Raw genomic sequence first — 14640 nt, 5'->3', positions numbered from 1 at the left:
ATGAACCCGTGTCCCCTGCATCGGCAGGCGGACTCTCAACCACTGCGCCACCAGGGAAGCCCCGATCTACGTCTTTGTTGCCCTCTCTAAATTGAAGCCTTAATTAAACAATAGAGTCTTTGGTGGGCTTTCAGAGCAAGGTGTAACTCAAGTGCCAAGTATGACACATATTTTATATTTCAGATTTCTTTGAAACTGATAAGCTCCAAGGATTTTGGTATCTTATTTAATAGGTAGCAATAGCAAGTAATTTTGATAAAGTTCTCCTCAGAGATTGAGAACTTGGTGAAGTTTTCTGTTCACAAAAGAAAAAGAAAAAAGAATTACTGCTTAGCAGGCTGATTTGTCTTGATTTTTTTTTTTTTTTTTTTTGCTGTTTTACCTACAAGTGAAGAGCGCAGAATCTTGGGGGCTTGATAGAGAGAGAGAGAGTTATGTGTTGAATTGTGTGTGGACAATGCTAGCAATTTGTCTTTTATTACACTGAAAATATAAAACATTTGCAACAGAGGAAACAAAGCCCCACCTCATTTGCTTTTACTTTTGCTCATTCCTGGGTCTCCATGCTGACATAATCCCAAATGCTCATTTAGCCAAGTATGGCTACTCCTCTAGAAGCCTTAGCCATCAGCTACATGAATTCAGTGGCACTATACAGAACCTTCCATTCAATCTCTCACATTTGTCAAGGAGAAGGATAAAAATGAATTTGTCCCACAAAGCAGAAACAGCACTGAAAATTTTTAAATAATATGGAACTGAGCGTCCATGCTGATATGCCAGCCTTTCCAGCTCCATTGTCTAGAGCACTGGTTCTCAGGCTCAGGCAGTTTTGCCTCCCAGGGGACTTTGCAGTGTCTAGATACTTCTTGATTATCATGACTCAGAGATGAAGGTAGGCAGAGGCCAGGGATGCTTCTAAACACCCAATGATGCACAGGGCAGCCTTCACAATAGAGAATTATCTGGACCACAGTGTCAATAGTGGTCCATTTGAGAAACCCAGATCTAGATCATTCCTTCAGCCCTCTAATCACATGTGCGAATTTCCTAGGTTTGTAAGCCTACTGAAAGAAGCAGCTAAACATTTAATTTAGATTTCAACATGGTATCGATATATCAAACTGCATCAATAGCTTTCTGATGCAAAGTGCTTTCAAGTTGGTAACATCAAATGTAAAACAGGTCCATTTGTAATAAAAATAATAGCAGTCCCTTACATATGGAAGGCATATTATATTGTGGAAAATAGATTTATATACAGCACCATATTTGATCATCGCTTCAACCCTGTTAAAGAGTTGTACCTGGTATCTAACCATTTTATAGAAAGGGAATTGTTTTTGCCTCCTGAATCTCTTGAAATGGCTTTTCAACTTGTGATAACACCTTAATTATTGAAGAGTCACCAACAAATCATTTCAAGTATTTCTAGAAAGAAATACTCAGGGTATGGGCTACTCATGTCTCTCTTACTGGGCATGAATGAACTCACCGCAAAGGAATATAGAGCTTCAGGGACTGCCTTGGAAGAGTTAAATTGTATGGTATGCTACAATTGCACCACACATCTAATTAGTAAAAACCATATTATGGAAGGCAGCAAAAGATATTAGAAGTGATTTTCTTACTTGAGTTGCCTTTTTTTTTATAGAACCTGAAATAGAAGGGAGTTATGATCAGGGAAATTTCCTGGCCTGTGATCTAATCTTTGTATGGCTTTACTGTGCTGTGATCCATAGAGCATCACTTGAACATTTAGTGAAGAAGATATTGGGGAAATCAGATGCTGAGTTGCTGTTTGGGTGTCCTTGGCAAGCTAAAAATATGTGAGTATGAATGTGTCAAGTCCATTATACATTCAGAGGACCCTCTTTGATTCTGGAAATGTCTTAAAGACACAGAGTTCCAAGAGATAATCAAGCCAGAGCAAGGATTCAGAGGATTCTTCGCTGAATGTGGGAGGAGTTCTTGCCTCATTCAGGACTGACACAGAGCACATTGCTTTTGAATCCAGATGTTAGCAGGTGGCAGGCCCAGAGTGAAATGCTGGCTTGACCGCTAGCTAGGTCTCTGAAATGACAAGCCATTACACAATGATGCTTGGTTTCCTCATCTGCTGGATGGAGATGGTACTCTTTGGGGGCAGCATAGAGGATTAAAAATGCGATGTAGTGGACTTAGCACAGTGCCAAGCACATTCCAAGTACCCGAGGATAGCAGATCCTTCTCGAAGGTGCTGTGAAGTTCTGATTAGGCTGTTCTTGCTTGTACGATCCACGTTGGTGAGACTTCTCTGGTGTGCGTTCATGTTCACTATTGAAATACTGTGTTCAGTGCCACTGTCCAAAGTCAGACTCCTGACATATTTTGCCAACACACCACGAATGAGACCGCACCCTGCCTCTACTTAAAATCATTCAAAGACTCTAACTTTCTTAAGGGAGTAAGTCTTCCTTTGCCTGCCCTTTAAATGTTGGGGCTCCCTAGGGTTTTCTCTCTCATGTTCCCTGAGGTTGTGTTTTGTTAAGTATTGTATACACCAATGTTCACATTATTCACAATAGCCAAAAGGAAGCAACCCAAATATCCATCAACACATGAACGAATGACCAGTGCATATACATATAATGGAATATTAAGCAATGCATATACACACAATGGAATATTATTCAGCCCTAAAAAGGAAAGAAATTCTGACACATGCTACAGCATGGATGAACCTTGAACACATTACCCTAAGTGACATAAGCCAGACCCAAAAGGACAAATACTATATGATTCCACTTATGTGAGATACCTAGAGTCGTCATATTCATAGAGACAGGTAGAAGGAGAGTGGTTTCCAGGGGCTGGAAAGAGGGGGAATGGAGAGTGATTGCTTAGTAGGTACAGAGTTTCAGTTTGGGATAAATGAAAAGGTTCTGGAGATGGATGGTGGTGATGGTTACACAACAATATAAATGCACTTAATGCCACTGAACTGTACACTTAAAAATGGTTAAAATGGTAAATTTTATGTTATGTATATTTTACTGCAGTAGAAAAAAATTTTTAAATAAGCATAGTATAATAATAACAAGAAGAATTGCTAATATTTGAATATTGAATATTTACAGTGTACCAAGCACTGGGCTGGTCATTTTATGTATAGTCATTAATTTAATCCTTCCATTAACTCTTGGAGATCAGTGCTATTGTTATCCCTATTTACTAATGAGAAAAATTGAGGCCCTGAGAGAGGGTGAGTAAGACCAAGGTCACACAACTAGGAAGTTGCAAAGCTGAGATTAAAACTCACATATCAAGTTCCAAATTCTTAATCATTATGCTTACTCCCTCACCTAGTCCCCATATGTTGACAACCATCACATTTTGAATCTCTAGCTCAAACCTTAGAAGAATGATAATGATGGCAATTGTATTGATGCTTTGCTAACATTACGTTCAGCCTCTCAAAAAAATTGTGAAATAATGCCCATTGTCACGATTTAAAGATGAGAATCTGAAGCATAGGGAGTTTAAATAACTTGTTCAAGTTCACTCAGCAATGGCAGAGCCAGGATTCAAACCTAAGTCAATCTAATTTAAAGCCATATTCTTCTTATAACTGTGTTCTTAAATGTTCCAGAAGCACCCCCTTCTAAGATAAACTCTCTTCTAAGATAAACTCTCTTTCATAAAGTTTATGAACTGGGGATATACCTTATGGTATCAGTACAGTATTCTCCCTATACCCCAATATTAACTTGATGGATGGACTTTGTAGAACTCAGAAAATAGGGTATTTATCACTCTTGATATAGTAAGTGCTCAGAATAAATTTGATAAAACACTGTCTGCCCCAGGATTACCAATAACTAGCACTTTGGTAGAGATAAATGAAAGAATCAGGAACTTGGGTGAGATGAGCAAGTGCGTATAGGAAAAAATCCTCTCACAGCTCAATGAGATGCTTCTGAGGCTAAGAAAACCTTGGCTATCCCCAGGCGGACTTAGAGAATATGTAATTTTCTCAAAGCAAATAACTTTTTATTGAAATGTAGTTGATTTACAATGTTGTATTAGTTTCAGGTGTACAGCAAAGTGATTCAGTTCTATATATACAAGTAAGTCCCCTACATATGAACGAGTTCCATTCCGACAGTGCATTAAGTCCAATTTGTTCATAAGTCCAACAAAGTTAGCCTAGGTACCCAACTGACACAATCGGCTATATAGTACTGTACTGCAATAGGTTTATAATACTGTTCACACAAATAATACATAAAAAACAAGCAAAAAATACAGAAAACATTTTTAATCTTACAGTACAGTACCTGGAAAAGTACAGTAGTACCAGATACATCACCGCTGCTTTTATGTTTGCTTCCAGACATCCTGGGCTTGAAATAAAGATACTGTACTCTGTACAGTACTGTACAGTAAAGTACACAAAAGCACAGCCATTTGTAGAGGATGCACACACGTGATAATGTACACCAGACACTTGAACTAAGTTACGGGATTGGACATGCAAACGCACATTCGCATCCTTCAAAGTTCGCAACTTGAAGGTTCGTATGTAGGAGACTTTATGTATATATAGTATATATGTATACTATATATATATATATATATATATAAATATAGTATTTTTTCAGATTCTTTTCTGTTGTAGGTTATATAGTTTCCTGTACCATAGGAATCAATCAACAGTAGTTCCTTGTTGATTATCTGTTTTATATATAGTAATGTGTATCTATTAATTCCAAATTCCTAATGTAATTTTTAAAAGCTAAACCATTCTGCACCCATTTTGGTCCTGCATTATGGCTCCCTTTCTCTGTTGCCCGTGTTTTTTTCCATTCTTAGTGAGCATCTCTGCCTTATTCCTGAGAGCTGAGACCCTTGGTGGCCCCTGGGTCTTTTTGCTGGCAGTGGTGTCTTGCATCAGTTCACAGTGTTGCCTCTTACCAGTTTGTACAATTGCCCTCAGAGACCGCAATAAATGGAACCGAAAACTTGGAGCCCAAACACAATTTCCAGGACTTAAATCCCTGACCCCTATAGAGATCCTTAGAGATGCTGTGGAATGCAAATTCCCCCAACAAATCCAACCTGCTTTGTTCTATGAAAGAGTTCTCTAACAACCATGAATCATTAGGCATCATAAGGAAAGGCCAATTTTCCTTCTCTAAAACCAGCTTTTCATAAAAATAGGCATCCTTGATGTCATGAGCAGAACTAAATGACCTGAATGCAACTTCTTAACAAAGGAAATAGTAGCTAAGAGTTTTTGTTATTGCTTTTTTTTCCCTTTCCATAGAGTATATCTTGCCCATAGCCAGATCTATATCTGGAAGAAGTTACTTGTAATAATAATTAGACATTACCATGACAAATGCAATATTTAAAATTGCTGGTAGTAAAATAAATCACTTCCCAAAGAAAATTTTCTGTTGAGCAAATACATGCAATTTTTCAAGGCATAACAAAAAAAATGTGTGGTTACCTTAAAATGTACTATAATTTTCCCAGTTATTACTGATTATGTAAATGCAAAATGCAGTTGAAATTTCAGTGTGATAGAGTCATAATGAATTTTTAGGTTTACCTGACTGGTATTATCATATAGAAGAAGAGGAATAAGCCTGTGATTGGAGAGGGTCTGGAATTACTCTGGTCATCAAATATTCATGCTGTAAAAACTCTGCAAAATGATGTTTCCTAAATAAATGTCAAGAGTTAGATGGCATTCAGTGAATGATTCCAAGATTAGTGCAAACAGTGTTTCTTTAATTAAACGCAAGCAAAAAATGATAACTAATTAAATGTCATAATGGGACAGGGAAAATGTAGGAAAGAAAGGGCTCAGTGGGAAACCAGGTCAGAGATTTGGACTGAGTCTGAGGAGAGGGAAGCAAGGGTCAACTTCCTCATATCTGCAGAGCCAAGTTCCAACAATGCCCCATAGTAAAATACTAGTAAAAGTGAGTCCACAGAAAGGAGAGCCCTAGCATTCCTTTAACTGGAAGGAAGCTGCAGTAAATGTAACCGGGAACGTAGGTTGCTATTATTGTAAATAATAATAACTAACATTGAGTCAGTATTTCGTCTGTGTCGCAGAGTTTGATAAGCATTTCGTGGACTCCCTCTCATCAGACTAAACTTCTGTACAGTGCACCAGCGAAGTACACAGAACCTTTTTTTTTTAAGCTGGACAGTGATATTTTGCATTTTCAAAAAAGTGTTGAATTGGTCTCAGAGGAAAACTGGAAATGCTGGTGAACTACCTTTGTTCATATTTTGAATTGGTATTGTTTTTATTTTAAAGTACATAATAGGAGGTGGCACCATAATCTTTTCAGTATCAAAACCTCTAAAGCTTTGTCTCTGGCCGCTGGGCCTTCATCACCACTCTTTCGTTGACTAGTAGCCCTGAGGTCATCCCATGATGAGGAGGAAAGTAGGACATACATCTTTAACTAAGACTGGAGGGCCTCCCTGGTGGTGCAGTGGTGAAGAATACACCTGCCAATGCAGGGGACACGGGTTCGAGCCCTGTTCTGGGAAGATCCCACATGCCACGGAGCAACTAAGCCTGTGCGCCACAACTACTGAGCCTGTGCACCACAGCTACTGAAACCCACCTGTCTAGAGCCCGTGTTCCGCAACAAGAGAAGCCACCGCAGTGAGAAGCCCGCACACCACAACGAAGACCCAACACAGCCAAAACTAACTAACTAAAAAAAAAAAAAAAAAAAAAGACTGGAGCACCGGTCTCTCTCCTACCCTGAACTTGCTCTGGAGACCCTCCAGTCCATCCTGGATACACTGCTTGTTGAGAATCCCCCCCCCCCCCACCCCACCTTGTTTTTATCGGAACTTTGTGTCTGATTCCGTATCATCACTCCCCAGGATATTTCTACCCAGGTTGAAAACACAATCCCGCTTCCAGGCATCTGCTTCATGTTTCCTGGATGGACGAGTAATGTGTTTGTTTAGCTCACTTCGCGCGTTAGACTATAGGTTTTGCCAGTGGCCTTTTGAACACCGACCTCAGGATGTTTGTTTTTGTAAGTTTTTGTCTTATCTCACTTCCTCTGAAAAAGCCTCACTTTTCACAGCTTGGCTGAAGCCTGAATCAGCAGCTCCTTGAGCCCTGCTTAGACATCTTGCCAGTACACGAGGCTAAATTTGTTGCCGTTTGAAAATCATGACCATTCTGCATTGCAGTGTTTCCTCAGATAACCAGAAGAGCATTCCAAGAACGTGGGCAAGAAGAGTACAGTAAACTACATCAGTGGCTGTCTGCCTATCTCCTTTCTTTCCCTTTCCTGCTCTCTCCCCATTTTTTCCTCCCTCTCCCTTCTCTCTCCCCAACACCCCCTTCTCTCTCACAAACGCATGGAACTGGGATGAAGTTCAGTGCTTCTCAAAGGCAAGGCAAGCACCTGGGGAATTTGTCAAAATACAAATTCCCAGACCACATCCTTGGAGATTCAGACTCAAAACAGCTGGTCGAGCCCTGGGAATCTGTCTTTTTAACAAATATGCACCCTCCACACCACCCACAGCGTTTCGATGAAGTTTTTTGTAGACCTGAATGTGAAGAAACCTCAGTAAAGTGGTGAAAATCTTGAACTTGAAAGTCTCGGACCTGGTTTTGAATCCAGCTTAGCCATAGCCTGGCTGGGTAACCTTGTGGACCCCAGTCGCCCTCAAAATAACTGGATAAAATAAAAAGTTTTGTGGGAAGTCAGTGGGCTTGGCATGAAGTGAAGTTCGGCAAATAGTAGCGCTTATTTTTAAATCATTCTATTTTAAAGAAGCACAGAGGAAAAGAAAATAGTAGAAAACAGAATCTTATTACTAGTCTTCTATGAGGAACAAGTGGGCTTAGCCTATGTAAAACTAAAGGTGCATCTTGCACCGAAACAGGAAGGAAAGGAAACAAGTGCATAGCTCTCTCATTTCTGAAGATCTACAGCTCATATTTCTCCCTCAGCTTGGCACCCTCCTCAGTCCCATCTTCACTCAGCATCCTTTAGGAGGTTTCTTGAATTTGCTTCCTCAGGGAGAGTGGCCTTCCAGACCCCTAGGTTAAACCCACAGCATTGGTGACTTCCTCTCGATGTGGTATTCCCGTGGTATTGTTAATTACTAGCTAGATGTTTGCCTTCCTGCTAGACTGTGAGCTCCACTATGGGGTGGGATCTTGTTGCCTATCATAGCCTTCTTTCCAATGGGAAGTTCATAGTGTGAGTCTGATAACAGACCTTCTGAGGGAATAAATAAATATACGGGAGATTTTAAAAGTTCATGAGTGCTGTTAACTCTGAAATGGAATATCTTGGATACAGTCTTGCCTGTAATAGCAGGTCCATTCAAATGGACCACATGGATATATTGCTAAGGAAACCCCTTTAGGGAACTTGGTGACCCTTAAGTTCTCTTCCAATTGGCTGAACAGTTTTCCAGAGCACCTCAAGGAAATCTTGGACAGTTTTTTGAACAAAATCATAACGAAGAGCTCTGTTTTGCTGTTTTCAAGGAGTCAGACAAATTGCACAAGGAGACACAAGATGACAGCATCGATTTTAATTATGTCTCAGTGAAGCACCTGAAGGTACCACTTCAATGATGCACTGCTACAGCCCACAGGACCTCCGAACGATGAAGGGAGAATTAATGAGGTAGAGGCAGAAAGTTTTTATTTTCCAATCTACTCCCAGCTTTGCCACATTTAAATTTTTTTCCTTCCTCATATGGAGAAATTTTAGCTTGGCATTAATATTCCCACAAAGGAAAGGTGATTCACCAGCGGAATGAATTAAGCATTTTACCAGACTTGGTTCCAAAAGTTGGAAAACTGGGAAAAAGCACACATTATTTCAAGTCTGGAAAAGCTAATATTTTTTTCTCTAATGTCTTTCATTTTCTACTTCTGGTCAAAAATAGAAAGCCACTTTTATATCCTTTTAAATGTGTTTCTTAGGGGGAAAAGACACCTTCCAAGTGGAAGCAGAAAGAAAGAATAAATGCTAAGTTCTGTTTCTTTTGGCTTGCCGACTTCATTTGAATTTTGCTCCTATGGCTAGAGTTTCTGTTACTACCAAAAAAAAAAAAAAAAGAAAACAAAAAGGGCAGGGGTGTACCCGGAAGCTTAGAAAAAGTGAAGTGAGAAGGGTATATAATTCTTAGCCATGTTCTTAATTTAGTCCTTATTACAACTTGACTCCATTTATAGGACAGTCCTTCTGACTGAATATTTATATTCTGTTGTTTTCAAAGAAAATCAAGAGTGTCATAAACAGTGACAGTTGTGTGTGGCAAGCATGTCAGTGTACATAGATAAATTATGCCTTCATTCTTCCCTTTTTTTTGGCAAAGTCACAAAGCTGCCATTTTGAAGGTATTTCTACACACTCCTCTGTTTATTTCTTTTGAGCCCATTTGTTTTCTCTTCCGGGAAAGAAAATACACTGAAAGCAAAGACCAAGTATACACTCTGGCAAAGTATTAACAGTTCCAGCAATGGATGACCTCTGAGTTCTGGGAGGTCATTTTGCAAAGGCTCTGGACTTAGTCTGGTCGATGAAGACCTCTGATGCTTGTTAGTAGCGTAGTTTGAGCTTTATTAGGGTGATCACTAGCCATCAATACAAGGAAAAGCCGGTGTGGGGACAGCCATATTGTCAGATAGGAAAGTATTGAAACATTGTGTAGAGACAGGTCCCTTCTCTACCACACACGGGGTGAAGTCTGTGCAAAAGTAGAGCATTACTGTCCCTCCTGAGTGGATCAAACAGCAAGAGAAGGGTTCCTTTACTAAAGAAATTTCCAAAGTGTATTCCTTACATGCTATTCTGTGGTCACAAAGGTTTTGCACAGTAACGCCGTCTCATTTCTCCTTGCGTACTAGAGAGAAATGCACAGCAGAGTCACAATGCATTTTCATCGATTAAAGACCCTAGGAATTCCTGAAACCATGTATATTCTTACTAAATTTAAGTTTCCCCAAATTCATTTCACCCCTATTTTACAGCACACCTGTTAACAGTAACTCAATTCCATTGAAAAATAGTACCACAACCCGTAAGCCCATCTGCACTCCCCTCCCCGAACCCCGGAAGCTCTTCTTTTTCTCAGATTTTATTTAATGCAAGGATGACCTATAGTAACTCCAGTACTTCACCATCTTTTATATGTCATGACACCCATAGACATGTATAATAAAAATTATAGTAGTTGCGTGCCCCACATATCCATAATGGATCATGGTCAGCCTTTGTCCGCTTCATGGTGTTTGACTGTCTTTACCTGCCATAAAATACTCTGTGACTCCTTCTGTAAATTTATGAAGCACTGGCCCAGATGGGAGGTCATAGCCCAAGGGGCTGAGGGGATCAGTCTCATGGGGAAACTGTACCACTTGGGACATTTCATTGTGATGAGCTGACAGGGATGCACAGGATGAACCCACCCTGGCTACCGGGAATATTTGTGTGTTGAATGTGGAGTCCTCTATACTCACCCACTGTTTGGTGTCTTCAGGTAGCTACTTACCCAGCGTGAAGTCAGATGTGAACACTGTAACTGGTGCCCTTTGTTTCACTGCCCAGCCCACCTCACACATTTTATGTGGACCTGGTGCTATATTATCCGAATGACTCCCCTCATTCCTGTGTTCTTGGTTTCCGTACGAGGCAGCAGGCCAGGTGGACAAGAGCTGAAGGACGATCTATCAGCCCTCCCTGAGACATTTGGAGGTTTTCACTTCCTTTCAATTAGGAGCAGACTGTTCTAGAGGATCACCGCCCCCATCCCTCCCCCCATGGCCTACTTGCTTCCAAAGCATACAGCTAGATGTTGATTTTGCTATCAGAGCTGGGGCTCTGGGAAAAACAGTAACCAGGTAGGAAAAAGGCAGGGAAAAGTTATATTCAAATGGATGACTAGGGGCTGGTAGGATACCAGGTATTTTCTAAATACACCTCTCACCTAATACCAGGTTTCTTATTCCCTTTCTGAGAGCTCTAGTCTTTTGTTGTCGTCGTTGTTGTTGTGTTATTTTCCAATAGAATATAGTCTCCTTTTTATTTCCCTAAAAAGTAATCCATCTTCATTGCTCAAAACTGAAACTAGGGCTTCCCTGGTGGCGCAGTGGTTGAGAGTCCGCCTGCCGATGCAGGGGACACGGGTTCGTGCCCCGGTCCGGGAAGATCCCATATGCCGCGGAGCGGCTGGGCCTGTGAGCCATGGCCGCTGGGCCTGCGCGTCTGGAGCCTGTGCTCCGCAGCGGGAGAGGCCACAACAGTGAGAGGCCCGCGTACCGCAAAAACAAAACAAAACAAACAAACAAATAAACCATATGGATACCCAATTGTCCTAGCAGTATTTATTGAAATCTATCCTTTCCCTGCCAAACCACCATGATACCTCGGTCATACAACAAATGCCCATATTACATGCCTGGGTCTGTTTCTGGGCTCACTATTCCGTCCCACTGGTCTGTTTGCCTATCACTGATCCACAGTTAATTCTTACATCATAGTAATTCTTGACCCTTGGTGGGGCACACCTCCCACGTTGTTCTTCTTGGTTCTTATTCACCTTATTCATCCTTTTCTGTTCCATACACATTTGACACTCCGTTTGTCATATTGTTAAAAAATTTGGGCATTTAGTTGGGATTATACTGGAGGAGAATTTATATTTTTACAATATTGAGACTTTCAATCTGTGACCGTTTATTTAGGTCTTTTTAAATGCCCGTTAATAACATTTTATAATTTATTCAGTGGAAGTCTTAACACATTTGTTAGATTTATTCTTACATATTGTTGATGCTATTATGAATGCTATTTTAAAAAGTTTTATTTGTGTTTGCTAATACATATAGTAGTACAATTGATTTTTTCATATTGATATTCTATCTAGAAAACACGTTTAATTCTCTCATTATAAGTCTGTAAATAATGCATCTGTAGTTTCTTTGGGGTTTTATGTGTATAAAGTCATATCATCTTTAAGTGACAAATTTGTTGCTTCCTTTCTAATTCTTATGCTTTTTATTTTCCTTGCCTCACTGCACTGACTGAAACCTTCAGTGTAATTCTGATTAGAAGTGGTAACAGTGGGCAAGTTTGTCTTTTTTTTTTTTTATCTCAAAGTGAGAATACACCTTCAAGTATGATGACTGCCAGTTTTTTTGTTTTTGTTTTTTTTTTAATTTCCATTATCAGATTAAGGAAGTTGGGGCCCTTCTATTGCTGGTTTGCTCTAAGGCTATAAGGCTTTCTTTTTTTATTATGAATAAATATAGAATTGTTTCCAAATGCTTTTTCTGCATTTCTACATTCTTTGAGATGATCTTGTGAATTTCCTCTTTTATCTATTGTTTTATAAGAAACTATACCAGTATTGAGTGGATTAAAAGACTACCATTTATTATCCCTTACAATCTGTGGGTTGAGAGGGTTCAGCAAGGTGGTTCTTCTGGTGTTCTTGTCTGGGTAGTCTCATGTGGTTGCAGTGAGATGGTATCTGGTTCTGGATTCATCTGGAAGCTCAGCTTGGACGTTGAAGTGTCCCAGGTGGCTCATTACATGTCTGGCACTTCCTTGGAGGTGGCTAAAAGTCCCAGTGCAGCTGGGATGCTGGGAAGGCTGGTCCTGTCTTTCCCCGCATAGTCTCAGGGCCTCTTTCTCTCTCTGTGGCCTCTACATGTGACCTTTACAAGGTGTCTCCAGCTGGGTGGCTTACATATTACATGGTGGCCCAAAGTGTAAAGCAGGAGCTGCCAGGCCTTCTTAAGGCATATTCCTGAAGTTTGCACAGCATCACTTCTGCCATGTTCAGTTGTTTAAAGTAAGTCACAGGCCAGCCCAAATTCAGTACCATAGGGACTACACAAGGGCCTGATGCCAAGAGGCCATCTTTAGAGACCACCCACCACAATATATTCATGGGTGAATTACATCAGTTAGATTTTCTAATGTCTGTAGCTTTACATACTTGGGATAAACCCAACTTGGTCATAATGAATTATCTTGAAATCTAATATATTACTTTCTTAGGTTGGCTCATTTTCACTTTTTCCTCATAATATATTTCAAGAAAAATTGTGGGTCTATGCTTGCCCTTAAAAAGAATCCAATAATACCCTTATATGAAAAGTTGAGGCACCATGTTCTTTCCTCTCCTCGTGTATGTCCTGAGATGAAACTTCTTTGATCCTTCCTTGGAGGGAATGGGACACTGGGACAGTTTTACTGGTCACAGCTCTGGCAGGCATCGCAAGCTGCGCAGCCATGGTTTCACTTAGTGACTCACTGTCACACTGGCATATCCTGTTCCTTATTGATGGTGCCACCGTTACACAAAAGCACACAGAACCCCCTGCATTTCCTCTTTTGTGGAACCTCACAGTGCTTGCTTGCATTGGAAGGATTATGACAGCAACTTCCTGCAATCCTACAGTGCCCAACAGATGGAGGGTGACTCACGCCTCTGACAGGGAAGTTAATGGGTCTTTTCAGTGCTTATATTGGTCACTTTTCCCTGTTTGCTCCCAACATTTGCTGGTCCAGTAAGTTTATGAAAAGATTGGAGGACATCACTATAAGGTAACAACGATAGCATTTAGTTACTATTACAGTAGATTCTATTTGAAAGATTATAACTTAACATGTACCAGACACTATATATACTATGCGTGTGTGCATGTGTGCATATATATATGCTTTGTATTTTGTGGTGGATAAAACACAGGCACAAATTTATCAGCATTCTTCCCATTGAGAGGTGAGTCTGTGACTCCTGCCCTTGAATCTGCGTGAGCTCAGAAACCGCTTTGAGCAGGCGGATATGGAAGAAGTGATGCTGTGACTGTTTTCAGGCCCAGGCCTTAATAGACTGGCGGCTTCTCCTTCCTGCCTCTTGGAATGCTCATTCAGGGAGAAGCCAGTGGCCATATAAGTCCAACAACGCAAAGACCACCATACCGTGAGGAAGCCCAAGTTAGCCACAAGAGAATAGGCAGAACTGACTTAGCTCCCACCCAGCTTTTCTGACCATTCCAGCCCAGACAGCAGACCTGTGAGTGAAGAAACCATTAGATGATCCAGCCTCAATGACCATCTGTTGATATCAACCCACAGAGAGATTATAGGAGGAGATACCAGTGTGTTTATGAATAAAGACGAGTTCAGGGTTGGTCATGATGTGTTTGAGGTGCTGTGGGACATCCTGATAGAGCTATTGAGAGAGTACAGGTGTCTGAAGTTTAGGGTGAATGAACTAGACTAAAGGTATAGACCTGAAAATGCTGAGAGTGCGTGTTGCTGGTCTCTGAACCACGGGATACAGCCTACTCTTGCTTGTAGCAGTCGCTTGCTAAGGGTAGGGGCCACACCCCTGGGGGAGTGAAAGAGAGTTGCACTTACGGTGAAGAGGGACAAATGTGTGTCATCCGCTTGAGGGAACCCTTCTCCCAGGCAATTCTAGTATCTGTCTCCAAGGAAAGGTATCAATTCTGCTCCCCCCCGCTTGCCATAAACTAAAATAAAATGCAAAAGCGTTATGTTAGCATACAGACCATTATTCATGTGTTTGGTATAGTTTTTTGTATAGATATTTTCCCACTGCTAAAGT

General features: G+C 40.7%; 1 protein-coding gene across 8 annotated transcripts in view; it reads left to right on the top strand.

Annotated features, from left to right (window-relative positions):
- Positions 1–14640, top strand: part of ADAMTS9 (ADAM metallopeptidase with thrombospondin type 1 motif 9) — an 813664-nt gene that overhangs the window by 273224 nt on the left and 525800 nt on the right. The window contains exon 1 of one of the 8 annotated variants that reach the window (XR_013830131.1): positions 8572–8678. The exons of the other annotated variants lie outside the window; for them this stretch is intronic. The gene's annotated coding sequence lies outside the window, so the exon portion shown is untranslated. Of the gene's footprint in view, positions 1–8571; positions 8679–14640 lie in introns of those variants that run through there. 8 annotated transcript variants of the gene reach the window in all.

The sequence above is a fragment of the Stenella coeruleoalba genome (assembly GCF_951394435.1).
Source record: "Stenella coeruleoalba genome assembly, chromosome: 10".
NCBI lineage: Eukaryota > Metazoa > Chordata > Mammalia > Artiodactyla > Delphinidae > Stenella > Stenella coeruleoalba.
This window is presented reverse-complemented; position numbering and strand designations above follow the sequence as displayed.